A 16,660-nucleotide genomic window follows, 5' to 3' on the forward strand; every position below is an offset into this window, starting at 1 on the left:
ATTCAGTAGCTGGTTCAGAACTATCTCCTGCTTAATAGAGCCTGCGGCTGAGTTTAGGTATTAGATGTCATTCTTTTTCTTCTATTTGTATATAGAGGCCTGGCATCTTTCCCATGGAGAATTTACATAGGTTTCATATGAAAGCAAACAGGAATAGGATGGCTAATGATTGGCTTTGAGGTAAAAATGGGTAACAGTTTAGTACAATTTAAGATTTTGTTTACCTTCACATGGGTAAATATGCTAAACAAAGTTAAGTACTGAGCTCAAATATTAACACTAACTACATCTTGGGCTGGCCACCTAAACTAATTTCTCTGCTTCTTCTTTGGAAATAAAGAAAAAAGCAAAAACAAACAAATAACCAAAGAAAACAAACAAAAAACAAGGCACTGTGGTTATCTGAACTTTTTCCATTACACTCCCTCACTTCCTTTAAATAGACAAATTATCATTAAACAAAATTATCATCATTAATTACTAAAGCCATTTCTATACTCCCTCATGAGAGCTATTGGTAGAATCTTGCCTTGTCACAAGATACAGAAAATGACAAGGAGGCCAGGACCTCACGCATGTTCTGGGCTTCCTTGCACCATTCCCGGAGCCCCTACAGGGCTTCATTCTTAAAAAAAATTATATATATATATATATATATATATATATATATATATATATAATTGGTTTCAGAGAGGAAGGGAGAGGGAGAGAGAGACAGAAACATCAATGATGAGAGAATCATTGATTGGCTGCCCCCCTGGACACCCTCTACTAGGAATCGAGCCCTCAACCCGGGCATATGCCCTTGAGGAATTGAACCCAGAACACTTCAGTCCATAGGCTGACACTCTATCCGCTGAGCCAAACCAGCTAGGGCTACAGGGCTTCATTCTTAAAGGTGCTGACACCTGGTGAAATGTCAGTGTGTCAGAAGGATGTAGCCTGTCTTCACATGAGGATGCTTATGTGCTCTGTCTGCTGCTTTGTATAAACATTTTCTAAAACTTAGGGCTTAAAAGGGAAAGGAGGGTGAGGAGAGGTAGAAGAGAGTAAAGGGTGGAGAAAAGCTGATGGAAGGAGACTTGAATTGGGGTGGTAAAAACACAACACAACATACGGATAACATATTGTAAAATTATATACCTGAAACCTATATAATTTCATTAAGAAATGTCACGTCAATAAATTCCATAAAAAAATAAACCTTAGGGCTTAAAACAGCTAATATGTTTTCATACCTTATAGCTTTGTGGGTCAGGAATTTGGGGCCTGGCTCAGCTAGATGGTGCTTTTCCTCTACATGATGCAGACTGAAGACACTTGGTAAGATTGGGCCAGTGATGGGATGATCTGGTGTTCAAGATGATTTCATGCATGTATCTGGCTCCTTGTGTGGGAAAGGCTGAGAGGTTGGACACACCTGGATTGTTAAACAGAATGCCTAGATGTGATAGCCTCACATACATGGATATCTTAGCATAGCCAGATACTGTTGGAGTCTCAGGGCTCCCAAAAGGATTGTATCATGAAACAGGAAGTGGAAGTGGCCTGTCTGTGGGTATGGTGCCTAGAGTGTGTGTCATGCCTACTTTCTATTGGTTAGCTCGTTACAGTGTCTTCACAGGTTCAAGACTAGAGCTAGATCTCATTTCTCAATAGGAAGAGAGTAAAATAATTTGTGTCCATCTTTCCTGTTACATAGGTATCTGTGGGCACTTGTTTACCATATGCCAAAAAGTGGCCATGCCCCTTTGAAGTATCCACCAAAGGCTTCTTTACTAAAAGAAACAGTATTGGTTTACAACTAGTATACATTTCCCTGTGAACACTGCTTGTATTGTATTCTGTAAGTTTTAGTTGTGTTTTTGTTTTTATTCATTTCTAATTTCCTATGTTTTTTTCTTTCAGCCATTGTCTATTTAGGGGAGGGGCTGGGTGTGAGGGAAGATGACACTACGACTAGCTGGTTGCTGGGATCCTTTTCCCATTGCTTATCTTTTGTCAGTTATTACTTCCCTCACAATAACATCTGTATTTACCTGTTATTTAAGGAAAAATAAAATTAAAAAATAATGAAAATGGATGAGAAGATGGGATAACGATGGATTATGTGTAGAGATTTAGAGAGGGAAAAAATGACAAGATAAGTACATGGGAGCATGATCGGGCTAAATCACGGGAGAGAAATTGATGGTGAAAACCAAAGGAATAAAAGAAGAGTGAAGATGACAGAACACCTCAAGGAGACACAATGGTGTTTTATTCCATCTGTTGCCGAACTATATGATGCTGGCATTCTGTTTAAACCTCCTACTCGTCCACCAATGTTGGGTTTATGGAAGTCTCCCCTTAAAAAATATGAAGCTGTTTTATTTCATGACAAAATTTAATTCTGCATTTACCATTTTTTAACCATTTAAGTTAAAACCCCCATCTGTGTATTAATAATTAGGTGAATCTACTTTAACATTGAATAGATGTAATCAACATAGGAAGGTGAATTCTGTGAAAAATATACAAAGGACCACATCAAATCATATGAAAATATCTTTCCTATTTCAAAATGTTTATAACCTTTGAACTTTGGTATAAAACACAACTATTTCGATTATTTTGTTCAAGTTGAAATGACTATTTGTGCACAGTAATAGTTAACATGGAGACCATTTATTGAATGCTTCTGTGTAGGGTACTAAACTTTAATTCTTAAGTTATTAATTAATTTTTCTATCAGTATTTACTATGTGCTCGTTCTGTGCCAGACACAATTTAGATACCGGGGATTCAACAACAGACCAGGCGGACAACATCTCTGCTCTTATGGAGCATAACTTTTATGAACATGGTTAGTGATATGAAGACTACAAACGAGGGGCATCTGGAGAACATTTTAGCAAAGTTCATAAGAGAATGTCTCCCTGAGAAAGTGCAATGTGAACGTGACCTGAGAGGTCTTAAGGAACCAGCAGTGTAAAGACCTGCAAGAGAGAACAGCAAGAGCCAACAATTCTAAGGGAATTGAAAGGAGACCAGTGTAGTTAGAGCAGAGTGATCAAAGGCGGAAGAGTGGGAGGGCGTAGAACAGAGGCCTGGGTAGGGTTTATAGCATGGAATCTCAAGCTGAATTGAAGAAATTCTCTTGAATATTGCTATAACATGTTTTCATTTAATAGATGAGTATTGTTATGGACTGAATGCTTGGGTTCCCCCCCAAACTCAGAGGTTGAATCTTTAATGGCTAATATGATGGCTTTTGAAGATGGAGCCTTTGGAAGGTAATTAAGTTTAGATGAAGTGGTGAGAGTGAGGCCCTGTCATAGGATGAGTGTCCTTATGAAGAGGCAGAGATGCCAGAGCTTTCTTTCTCAGCCAGGTGGAGGACACACAGAGAAGGCATTGCTTGTAAGCCCTGAGGAGGGATTTTATTGGGAACCAAATCTGCTGGAACTTTGATCTTGGCTTTGCTAGCCTAAAGAACAGTGAGAAACGTCTTATACTATTCATCCTATGGAATTTTGTTATAGCAACCTGAGCTGACTAAGACAATATGCTATAGAGAAATTGAGAGAATCATCATGGTCAGACAACAAATGAGTAAGGGATCCATAGCTCTTTGACTCTAATCCTTTGCTTTTAGCCAATGCTAACATTGTAAGTGTAAGCACTCTGAAATGTCAAGAATATATTTGAAATTTTTAAATGTTTAGACTAAAAGTAATGGCAATAGAAAACATCTCTCAACATCAATACAATTCAGGAATAATATATTATTATTATGGAAGTTTTAAATTGTGTTTAGGATTAATGTCATGCGTAGATATGTCATCATATATGAGGATCAAAGGAAATGATTCCTGACCAAATATGTTACCCAGAGTTTTAACCTAACTGCCGCCATTAAAGGCTCATTATCATCAGTTAAGCAATTTGCAAAGGACATAGGCTCTCAATGAATCAGTAAAATGCATTTAACAGAACAAATGCACTGACCATTTTGTGACAAAAAGATAAGCAAGTCTATCTCTGCATTCTACTACAATCATAATGTAATTGGGAGACAAAAAATATATATATATGAAAAATTAATGAGACAAAAATATATGAAATATATCCTTGAGTATAAATATGAAAGTATTAGAGAAATTTAAGAGAGAGAATACACTGGAGGTTGGAAGGTCAGAGGAAATTTTTAGAAATGTGTTAGGACATGAGCTATTACTTAGTGGTTAGCTACAGTCAGAGAAGAAAGGAAAGATTGTGAGGATACAGTAAAGATGAAGAAATGTAAGAGTGTTCAAAGCAAATTTATATCTCTCAAGAGATAGGCAGAGTTGAGTTTAGATGTGAAATATGTAGAGGATGAAATGAGGCAAAAGGTTGCAAGATAAGAGGAAACAGTTTTCTGGTTGAATTTTCTGCTATGACACATGGCATGGAGGGAGCAAGTATGTAAAACATGAACTGACCAGATTAAAGTAACATTTGACAAGAATTTAATCCAGGGTTGGAGGTGAGGATGGTAAACCCTAAAATGAATATGAATAAAAGATTGCAACTTAAAAAATCCATCTCAGGAGATGCCAGAGTGCAATAATCACTAGACATCAAAACATGTATCTTTAAGGCAACTAAACAGAAATAATCACATTTGTCAAAGCTTAGCATTTTGTGTGATGGAAGATTGTGTTGCAATTAGGAAATGAAATACGATTTAGTTACATAGCGTGCTTACATCAGAGAGTTCTAACACACACATGCCCATGTATATATGTATGTATAATGTAATATGTGCATGTTTGTGTGCATATATTTGTATGCATGTGTATGTTTGTGTGTTTGTGTTTGTGTGTGTGTGTGTGTGTGTGTGTGTGTATGTGTGTTGGAGGGAGCAGGTACAGGAGTTTCTTTTCAGAATTTTCATAGAGGGACATTTGAGGCCACTTCTTACAGAAATCATTGAACTTTACAATTATGAAAATTATTTCAAATTTCTAGAACATCTTTACTCAAATCTTCTAATGTATGATTATCTTAAGTCATTATTGAGTTGCACAGGGAGACAATTTAGTATTATTATGGATTTCTTCACACATTAACTAAAAGACTGCATAATTATCCTGAAAGGGAAGCAATTGCTGTGGTGATCTCTATTAATTTGAGTTAGTTCTTATTGTACATATTGTTACACATAGGTTTCTTGGGACATTTCAGCATTTATTTTAAAATTCTTTGGAGAACCAGTGATAATAATGCAATTATTGTGTGTTAACTGCTTGGTTATTATATGTCACTTACAGTCACTTTTTAATTAAAGAGCTCTGCTCCGACTATTCTGGCATTTATCTGCATAGTGCGAGTTAACAGGAGCGCTAATTATGACAAAATGCTTTGGGTTGGGCTTTAGAGGGTCCGTTTTCCACTAGTTCTCTATCTACATGATTTTGAACAACATTTCTGGAAAATTAGGTTGGCTCTCTACTTCCCAGATTAGTGAGAGGAGGAGATAACTTCTCACACACTCTTTTCTCTAGTTGTAGATTTGATTATAAAGAAAACAGCACATGAAAGTCTGGTATTTGAAAATTTTCATTAAATGGAAGTACATATATTACACATAATTTTCTGAAAAGCAACATGAGCCCAAGCATGAAAGGACTGTGTTGTAATCAAGAACTGAGTTTCCAGATCTAGCCAGACTACACCAAATAGATGGTATTGACATCAGTTCCAGGTCCCTTGTAAAAAACAACATTAAAAGCAGAGAGAGAAGCTATTTGGAGAAATGCCGCATCTGGCATTTTCAGTTTGAAGATTGGGGTATACAGTTAACCTATCTTCCATTCTCTTTTTCGGAAATTACCTTAAATATGAAAGGAAAACAAGAAGCAACTCAGACTATTTCTAGGGAAGCTAGGAGATCACAGATTGCCTAAGTTGACATCTGATAAGCAGGACTGCTAAGAGCTGGGAGAGCGCCAGGCGTTCCGCGGTATGGAACAGAGAGAAGACGCCACAGTGGACTTTGATGGAGACATAGGAGTACCTTTCACGAAGGGGAGGGATTGGCACAACCTCAGGTGGGAAACCGAAATCTCATGTTTGCAAAAGCAGAGGTGGTGTGCGGGGCTGCTGTCAGGGTCCTCCCAGGCTGCATGTGGCTTTGAAGGATAGGGCAGGTGGATACAAACATGGATGACACAGATAAACCGTATTTGCATGTAATCCTCCATTTCCATGGAGGATGGGGAGAAGAAGATACTTTCTAACAGAAAAACTCATGTTTGTGTACCTTTTTCTACTAAAGTAAAGGAAATGCGAAATAAAATAAAAATAAAATACTCATAAACCTGGAACCTACTCTTGTAGCTTCCCCATTACAACACCTTTAAGATAATTGTCTCAAGTTAAAAACATTTTAAAATAAGTGATCAAAAAGAATATTATATATATATATATATGTATATGTGTGTGTGTGTGTGTGTGTGTGTGTGTGTGTATAAGAGGCCCGATGCAAGAAATTTGTGCAAGGGGCTCAGCCCTTGCAGCCACGGTGGCTTGCCTCAGCCCTCGCAGCCCTGGCTTCATCCGGAAGGTCATCCGGAAGGTCGTTCGGCTGCCCAGTCTAATTAGCATATTATGAAATATATATATATATATATATATATATATATATATATATATATAACAGAAATGAGAAGAAGGAAAAGATTGTAGGTGACACTGTAGGAAAATGCCTCCTTGGAACTGATGAAAATTGTCAACACATTTTTCATTGTGAATTTAAGAAAATGCTGCAGTCTTAAATAAGCATATAATAAGGGGGAGAAACAACTCCTGAACAGCTAAAATCATAGTGACTGAGAACTGACCAGTTGTTGCTAAAGCTGGAGATAGGGGAAGGCAAAGTTAAAATGGCAGAAAGATGGAGTTTTTTATCTGGGGGAGAAATTATGAAACTGTTCCTGATTGTACTGATAGTTATGGGAATCTTTATGTTTTAAAAGTCATATACCTACAACAAAAAATGAATTTTAGATTATAACTTTAAAAAATACTAGTAAATAAAAAGGAAAAACAAAAAAACTCAGACATCTGAATACATATATTATTTATTCAACTTTTCAAAATTATCACTTGAAGTTTGTTTTCCTTGTTAAACCCAAATCTTTTATTTTTACTTTAGCTGTTTTAAGCAGGATTATTATTTTTTGTTCATTTTTTCTTTATTGATTAAGGTATTACATATGTGTCCTTATCCCCCCCCCCATTCCCCACCCCCACTCCTGCCCTCACCCCCCTAGGTTTTTACCCCACACACACACACTCTTGCCCTCACCCCCCTCTAGTTTTTGACCCTGTGTTGGCAAATTGAATTACAGTTATATTTAAAATATATTAATATATTTTAGTTACTAAACTACAATATATTCTAGCAACTTTTTAAAATCAAAAGGCTTTTAAAAAACTAGGGAAATAATTTATTTCATCTGAAATATTCAATCCATCACTTCGACACTGGAAGTCTAGGTTAAGCATGTCAGTGTGAAAAAGTAAATTTTGAAAATTATTGCCAGAAGAATTCTGAAATTTCTATTACTTAAATTAACATAGCTTTAAATATTTATGGGATTACCCTTATTTGTTTTGAAATATGCTAGATCCTTTCCAAACACTAATGCTTGTTCACTTAACAAGGATTACTTGAACAAATTTCAGCTAAAGTTTTTATAATATTTGCCAATCTTACATTTTTGTCTCATTGCTTTCTATCAGTAGATATCACTGCATGTTTAACTACACCCTTTTGAGAGCGCATTCTCAAGTATTCCTGTTATTTGCCTGAAAGAATATTGCATTTGCTTGTGTTCATGATGAGCTTTAAAATATCAATATTTGTGTATAGCTGACTTTTAAATATTTCATCTTTTTAAGTAAAATAACTGAAATTCAGTATTAAAATTTTAGATATTTTTTTAATTGAAATATTTTAAAATCTACACTTCTCAGCTAATTCACAATAATTTTGAATTCTTCTCTGGACCATACAGCTTATAACATAAACATGTTTTATAATAGTTTCATAACTGCTTTATTATGTCCTGGTTGTTGTATTTAGAGGAGATTTAGAAAAAGCTTTTCTCCAGTCATAATTGCCTTATCTCAAGTTCTTTATCTTGTTCTCTATTTATTTTCTTTTTAGGTTGTTGTAGAGATATATACTTGTATGTAAACATATCAATTATAAGTAGATATATGGCTTTCTTAAATATTTTGAGCCTTCAGAGTCTCCCTTTAGTAGAAAATTTGGCTCTCACACATACAACTCTAGTTTCACCCTTGCCACTGATATACAGGTAAATATATTCAATTGTTTACTCAACATTGTCACTTAGATTGCAAATGAACACTTAAAAAAACAATAGACTTTATTTTTAGAGCAATTTGGTGTTCATAGCAAAATTCAGTGGCAAGTATAGAGTCCCCTTGTAAACCTGCTCCCCATCAAAACACAAAACACAGCACACACAGGCAGCCCCCCTCCCTCCCAACATCTGGCACCAAGGTGACATTTGTTATAATTGATTAACTTACGTTGATGCATTGTTATCATCCAAAGGCCATACTTCACATTAGGATTCACTCCATATGCTATATATTTTGTGAGTTTTGACAGATATATAGTGACATATATCCACTACCATAGTAGCATAATAAAGCATAGTTTTGCTGCCCTAAAAATTCTATATTGGAGCCCATTTTTGAGTCAGGGACTGATTTTGAAAATTTACATTCTTTGAAATATAGCCCATTTCTTTTCTCTGCTTCATTAACTCCACTGCATCGTCTCTGTCCATTCTGCCTTTCCCCATCCTTCTTGGATCTCTAATGTTCACTTTTCAAGGTTCCACACCTCAGGGGTTAGAGTACTGGTCTCCCAAGTGAACATTTCAAATTGTTTTAAACCAAGGTCTTTATTTTCCTCTCCCCGTCACATCAGTTGTCTTCTGTCTCATGAACTGTATCACCATCCACCAAGTTGCTCATGTCCCAAACCCTGATGCCATGTTTTATCTCTCCTTTCTCTCATTAGTCACAACCCAATCTGCAGCACATGCTACCTGTGTAGCTTTAAATTCATCCCCAATCTGACCATCCCTCACAATGCCCACTCCTATCACTCCTGGAAACAGCCACCATTATCTCTAGGCCTCCTCCCATAACTCGTTTTTATTCTCCTGGTGCCCTAAAAGCCAATGAAATATAAAGCATTCCATGTGATGCCCCTGCTATCGGTGCCATTTCATTGGTTATTGAACTCAAGCCAGTTGGGCCTTCCTACCATTTCTCAAATCACTAAAGTCATTGCTGCAACAAGGCCTTCTAACTTATTTCTTCCCTTAAAATGCTATTTCCTTTTTGTAGAAGAGTTTCCTCAGATGCTTGCACTTAACACTCCATTTCATTTCATTATCAAATGCCACTTCCTCAGAGAAGCTGTTCCAGACACTGTTTCTAAAATGTGTAGCCATCCTTCTGAATCTCCATCCATGCTTTATTTTCTCCATTGAAATTAACAATGACAGATCATGTATACAGGTTCACTTTTCATGTCTTAATTAATCGGCTGTTCCTCCCACTGCAAGAAAGCTTCAGAGGGTAGGAGCTTGTTTCTATTTTTATTTATTTTTTCCTGTTTATCCAGATCACCTAGAACAAGGAGCATCTCCAAATAAATTTGCTGATTAAATATATGTTAAACAGGAGGTAAGTCAAACTGAGCACTAATAGCCAGTTTAGTAGGTCATTTCCCTGCTTGGTAGCATATTATTTATTTCCTGTTACCACATCTTCTTTTCTTTATCGCAGTAGCCGGAATTCATGTAGAGCTAAGTTCAAGTGTCTAAGCATGGCTGAAAGGACAGTTGTAACATTCTTTGTAAAATGAGTCCTAATTTCGACTTTTCACTAATTTAGTCTAGCATTTCTCCCAGTTAGTCTTAAAAAGTTTATTATGTTTTTATCTCTGTTTATTTCAGTGGAATATAATGCAAAATTTGTGAGATAACACTATCTAGAAGCCTTAAGTAAAAGATGTCTAAATATAAGAATGATTTTTGTTTATCAAATATTGAAGTTTTAATTACATCCAGTATAATAAAATCCTAATATGCAAATTGACTGAATGGCAGAACAACCGGTTGCTATGATGCTCACTGACCACTAGGGGGCAGAAGTTCAATGCAGGAGCTGCTCTCTGGTGGTCAGTGCAGCCAGAAGTGGGCTCACGGCTGGTGAGTGCAATGGGGAGCGGGCCTAAGACAGGAGGCAGACATCCCCGAGGGGTCCCAGACTGTGAGAGGGCATAGGCCAGGCTGAAGGATCTCCCATCCCCCAGTGCAAGAATGTCATGCACTGGGCCGCTAGTATATATATAATTATTTTAGATTTGAATACAGTGAAATCTAAGAAGTAAAGAATAAAATATGATTCTATTAAAATGCAATATCCTAAAGTAAAATATAGTAATTTGTATCCATGTCACTGTTTTAGAGAGTGTAAATAAATCAATGGTGACTAAAATATGAGCTCTCCAAAATCAAAACCAGGCCTTATTTTCACAGCATAACATGGTACATGGAACTTAGAAGAAGCTGAAATAAATGTTTACTAAATGGAAGATCTTGGAAAATCTCCAAATTCTATACAAAAGTTTAGATTTGTTTTTCTTACATATAACATTATGATTTAAATAAAAATAATCCTGATTGCTTTTGAATGCATTTTTTTTTTATCCAAAAACTATTTGGAAGTTTCTTATTTGAATTTTTTTCCCCTGTAGGTACTCATGTGTTCGCAGCCCTCTGTATCTAGGTTCAAAATAGAAGTAACTAGGCAGGATCAATGACTAAGAGAATAAATATAAAATCTCATGATGCCACAATTGTGAGTTTTTGTTTTGTTGTTTAAAAAGTATGTACTATGTACTACTGTTTGTAATACTTTAAACAATAAAATAAAATTTTAGAAATATTATTATTATTTTGTTTAAAAGGAAGGCGTGCTTGCGATGACTCTGTTACAGATTAATTTGGGTTGCTGAAGCCGCTCCTGGGTTCCACTCTGGAGAGTGATCTGGGACATCTAGGGTTTTTTGTTTGTTTGTTTGGTTTTGTTTGTTTGTTTGTTTTGAGGGGGGAGTAATTGGGGCATTTATTTAGGCATTTTTAAAAATTCATTAACGGTGGAACTGTCCTTAAGGGGAGAAGGATGGAGTGATTCCACATTCTGATTTCTAGATCTAGGTTAGAAAACATTTTCCCAACCTGGTGCTCTTAGGAAGGAGTATAGTAAACACCTCCTTTAATAATATACTCCTTTGTGAAAGTTGCCTTTCCTCTCCACCCTTGAGTGGTCCAGTATTTGATGAAACACATGAAAGTGGGTAGAACCTGTCTTACCCCTCCTCTTTCCTAGGGCTCTATATATGTGTCTGTGACATTCAAGGACATGTGTTAGCCATTTGCTGACTTCTTTAAAGTAAATTCCTAACTTACTTCACTGATAAATAAGGGAAAATATTCCATCTTTTGAAATGCACCAAATGGATTGAGCACATAATTACAAACATTTATTCCCTGTCAATCATTCATTGTCTTATATGCTTAGCATTGATGTGCAGTGTGGTAGTGTATGATAAGGTGTTCCTAGAACACAGCTGAAGACCTGGTATATATGAGGGGTGGTGCTAGAAGACAGATGTCTGTGGAATGACTCACTTCCTCTTTCAAGTTGTGAGGATGGAGACCTCTTTCATTAAGAAGCTAGGGGTGGGGCTGGGATGGGGACAACATTTAAGTACATGGGCACCAGTTAGGGGAATCCCCTTATTTCTGTTTTGCCTGGGAAACCCTAGAACAACCAATAGAGGCTCTCTAGTTTAATAAAAAATCATAGAGTCTCACCAAGACTTCATAAGTGTTAATAGGGATTCTATCAGCTATTTTTTAAAATGTTTGGGTAATCTTGTTCACCTTCCTCAAATGCTAATTCTTATAGATCATTAGTGTTGAACCAATGCTTTCTCATGACTTAATACTTTTTACATGCTATGTATCCATTATTTTTAGATGTATTAAGCAAAAAAAAAAAAACCCTTCAAAAATAAAAAAAAAAAGCTTTACATCTTAAAGAGGAAGAGAATAGACTTATAATTCAAAGTTGACTAAAGTATTTGCTCTAAGAAAAGGGAGGTCAGGACATATATTCAAGAAGAAGCCTGTCTAGAGTTAATACAAGTTGAGGGAAAGGTTGAGGTGTAATTTTTCAGTTAGTTGTCTTTCATGGTACTCTTTTTTTAAAAAATATATTTTTTATTGATTAAGATATTACATATGTATCCTTATCCCCACCTTGCCCCCTACCCCCCCAACCCCCCGCTCATGCCCCCCCCCAAACCCCCCCCCCCATTGTCCGTGTTCATTGGTTAGGCCTATATGCTTGCATGTAAGTCCTTTGGTTGATCTTTTCCCCTTACCCCCACCCTCCCCTACCTTCCCTACAAGGCCCGACAGTCCAATCAATGCCTCTCCGTCTCTGGATCAGTCCTTGTTCATCAGTTTATGCTGTTCATTATATTCCACAAATGAGTGAGATCATGTGGTATTTATCCGCTCTCCAGTTCCATCCATGCTGTGGCAAATGGTAAGAGTTCCTTTTTCTTCTTCCTCTTCTTAAAGAATACCTTTCAGCATTTCATATAATGCTGGCTTGGTGGTGATGAACTCCTTTAGCTTTTTCTTATCTGTGAAGCTCTTTATCTGACCTTCTATTCTGAATGATAGCTTTGCTGGATAAAGTAATCTTGGTTGTAGGTTCTTGCTATTTATCACTTTGAATATTTCTTGCCACTCTCTTCTGGCCTGCATGGTTTCTGTTGAGAAATCAGCTGACAGTTGTATGGGTACTCCCTTGTAGGTAACTGACTGTCTTTCTCTTGCTGCTTTTAAGATTCTCTCTTTGTCTTTTGCTCTTGGCATTTTAATTATGATGTGTCTTGGTGTGGTCCTCTTTGGGTTCCTTTTGTTTGGGGTTCTCTGTGCTTCCTGGACTTGTAAGTCTATTTCTTTGACCAGGTAGGGGAAGTTTTCTGTCATTATTTATTCAAATAGGTTTTCAATATCTTGCCCTCTCTCTTCTTCTGGTACCCCTATAATTCTGATGTTGGTATGCTTGAAGTTGTCCCAGAGGCTCCTTACACTATCTTCATATTTTTGGAATCTTTTTTCTTTTTCGGTTGGGTATTTTTTGTTTCTTCATATTTCAAATCTTTGACTTGATTCTTGGGATCCTCTTGTCTGCTGTTGGATCTCTGTATATTATTCTTTATTTCAGTCAGTGTATGCTTAATTTCTAGTTGGTCTTTTTTCATATCCTCCAGGGTCTCACTAAATTTATTGGTGGTTTCCATAAAATTCTTGAAAAACCTTATAAACGTGGTTTTGAACTCTATATTCAGTCATTTGCTTTCCTCCATTTCTGTCATTTGTGACCTGTTTCTTTGTCTCTGCATTTTTTATGTTTCCCTGTGTTGGTAGAGTGGTTTTGTGTGCTAGGTGTCCTGTAGGGCCTAGTGGCTCAGCCTCACCAGTTACCTGAGGTGGACACTCTTGGTGCACCCCCTTGTGGGCTTTGTGCACTGTCTTGTAGTTATGCCTTGATTGTTGTAGGATCACTGGGAGGAATTGACCTCCAGGCCAATTGGCAGTGAGAATCAGCTGTGTCTGCAGTGGGAGAACGTCTGTGCTGAAGACACCCTTCTGGGGCAAGACTTGCTTCAGTGGGGCTTTGGTGCTCACTGAGTCTGCGCCCTGAGTATGTCCCTTATGGATATGAGGAGTTGTAATCTGGATGGCCCCCCTCTGAACACTGGGTACACTGGCTCTTGGATCAAAGGAGGTGCTAATTTAGCCTCTGCCTGAGGTTACCCAGCAGGAGCTACGAAGAGAACTGCAGATTCCCCTTCCTTTTTTGGAGTTTGGAAGTGCCCTGATGAGGCCCAGCTGTGAAGCAATGCAAGCTGCTATGGGGCCTTGGGCCTTCTCTTGGAATTTCTGGGTCTGTCTGGCCCAGCTGCAGTTTGTTAGGTAATTTTCAGGTTGCAAAGGGCCAGGGCATTCATATGCAAAAGGCTCTGCTGCAGCCTGGGTGGGGCGGGTCTCAGGGAATCAAAGGGCGGAGCAAGCAGCTATGGCTGCTCCTTGAGCCTCCGTACCTCTGAACTTTACTTCCACAGCTCCTCTGAGTCACCGTGTGCTTTTCTCTTTTCTTCTAGTTGTAGAATTTACACTCAGCCAGCCTTCCTGTAGTTTGGATGATGTCCGTTTTGTCTTTTCGTTGTATTTTTTTTAAAAAAAATATATTTTATTGATTTTTTACAGAGAAGAAGGAAGAGGGATAGAGAGTTAGAAACATTGATGAGAGAGATCGATCAGCTGCCTCCTGCATGCCCCCCAGTGGGGATGTGCCCGCAACCAAGATACATGCCCTTGACCGGAATCGAACCTGGGACCCTTCAGTCTGCAGGCCGATGCTCTATCCACTGAGCCAAACCAGTTTGGCTTTTCGTTGTATTTTTGAAGTTGTTGTGGGAGGCTGCAATTTCCCGGTGTTTGCCTATGCCGCCATCTTAGTTTCTCTCCTCTTTCATGGTACGCTTGATTCTCAAATATTGTGGTATTTATCCCTGGGGATGCACAATTACTTGGAAAGAATTTATATGATAATGTAAATTTTGGGGAGACTTGAAGTGCCAGGGCCTAACTTGTGAGTACTGTGCCAACCTTATGCACTCTGGAGGAGCAGATGGATGACTTTTTCCCACTTGGTTCTGAGAGATCATCTCTCTTAAGGTTTATATGTGGTTATTTATTAAAGAATCTCTACATGTTGTTCTGCATATAAAATATTTATAGATATCATATAGTTGTATTAGGCAAAGAGAATAAGTGGTAAAATTCTCTCTCATAATATATTTAAGTAAGATATCACACAAGATATCTACCTTGAGGAAAAAATAAAAGAACCTTTATCAAGAAGTGTACATAATGAGGGAAGCAAGAATATGTTTTCCTTTATAATATAGATTTGAATGTCTTTTATTTCCATTTCTTGTTTAATTTCTCACTAGGACTTTCTGTACTGTGTTGAATAAAAGTGGTGAGACTGAGCATTCATCTCTGGGTAAAAGTTTTTTATCATTTCACTCTCAAATATGATCCTAGCGGTGGGTTTGTCATATATGGCCCTTATTATATTGAGGTAAGGTCCTCTATACCCATTTTGTTGAAAGTTTTTATTATGAAAGACAATTGAATTATGTCAAATGCTTTTTTTTGTATCTATTGAGATGTTTATATAAATTATCCTTCATCTCGTTAATGTGGTTTAATTTATCACTTTTTTTTTCCATTTGCAGATATTGAGCCAACCTTGCATCCCTGGAATACATCACACTTGATCATGGTGATTAAGTGTATTGTTGATTTTGGTTGCGAATATTTTGTTGAGGATTTTTACATCTATGTTTTTCAGGGATATAGGTCTGCAATTTTCTTTTCTTGGAGTGTCCTTGTCTGGTTTGGTACCAGGGTATTGCTGCCCTGAAAAATGAATTTGGAAGTGTTCCCTCCTCTTCTATTTTTGGAAGAGGTTGAAAAGTATTGGCATTAGTTATTCTTTAAATGTTAGGTAGAAATCACCAGTGAAGACATCTGCTCTTGAATGTTTCTTTGTTGGGAGGTTTTTGATTACTGATTCATTTCCATACTAATAGTAGGTATGTTCAGATTTTCTTCTATGTCTTCATGATTCAGTCTTGGTAATTTGTATGGCTCAAGGAATTTATCCATTTCTTTTGCATTGTCCAGTTTGTTGGCATATAATTGTTCATTGTAATCTTTTATGATCCTATCTATTTCACCTTTTTCATTTATAACTCTATTTGTTTGAGCCCTCTCTTTTTCTTCGCAAGTCTAGCTAAAAGGTTTGTGTATTTTTTTTTATCTTTTCAAAAATATAATTGCCCTTGGTTTCATTGATCTTTGTTTTGTCTTTTTTTTTTCTCTGCATTGCATTTATTTTCACTCCTTCCACTAGCTTTGGGGTCATTTTTCCTTCTTTTTCTAGTTCCTTGAGGTATAATGTTAGGTTGTTTAATTGTAATCTTATTTTTTTTTCTTAATGTAGGTGTTAATTAATATTACTTCCCTTTTTAAAACTGTTTGTGCTGTATCCGACAGATTTTGATAAGTTGTGTTTTTGTTTCCATATGTTTTCATTTACTTTGATTTCTTCTTTGACCCATTGTTGTTCAGGAGCATGGTTTTTAATCTCTGCATATTTGTGCATTTTCTCTCATTTTTCTTCTTCTTAAAATATTCTATTTTAAATCATTGTGGTCCCAAAAGATACTTGACATTATTTCGGTCTTTCTAAATTTATTACAACTTGTTTTGTGGACTAGCATATGTCTTGGGAAATGTTCCATGTGCATTTCAGAAGAATGTGTATTCTGCTACTTTTGGATGGAATGCCTTCAATCTGTCTGCTAAGGTTATCTGGTCGAACGTGTAGTTTAAGTGCAATGTTTCCTTTTTGACTT

This window comes from Myotis nattereri (genome assembly GCF_964212035.1).
Source record: "Myotis nattereri genome assembly, chromosome: 11".
NCBI classification, from domain to species: Eukaryota; Metazoa; Chordata; class Mammalia; order Chiroptera; family Vespertilionidae; genus Myotis; species Myotis nattereri.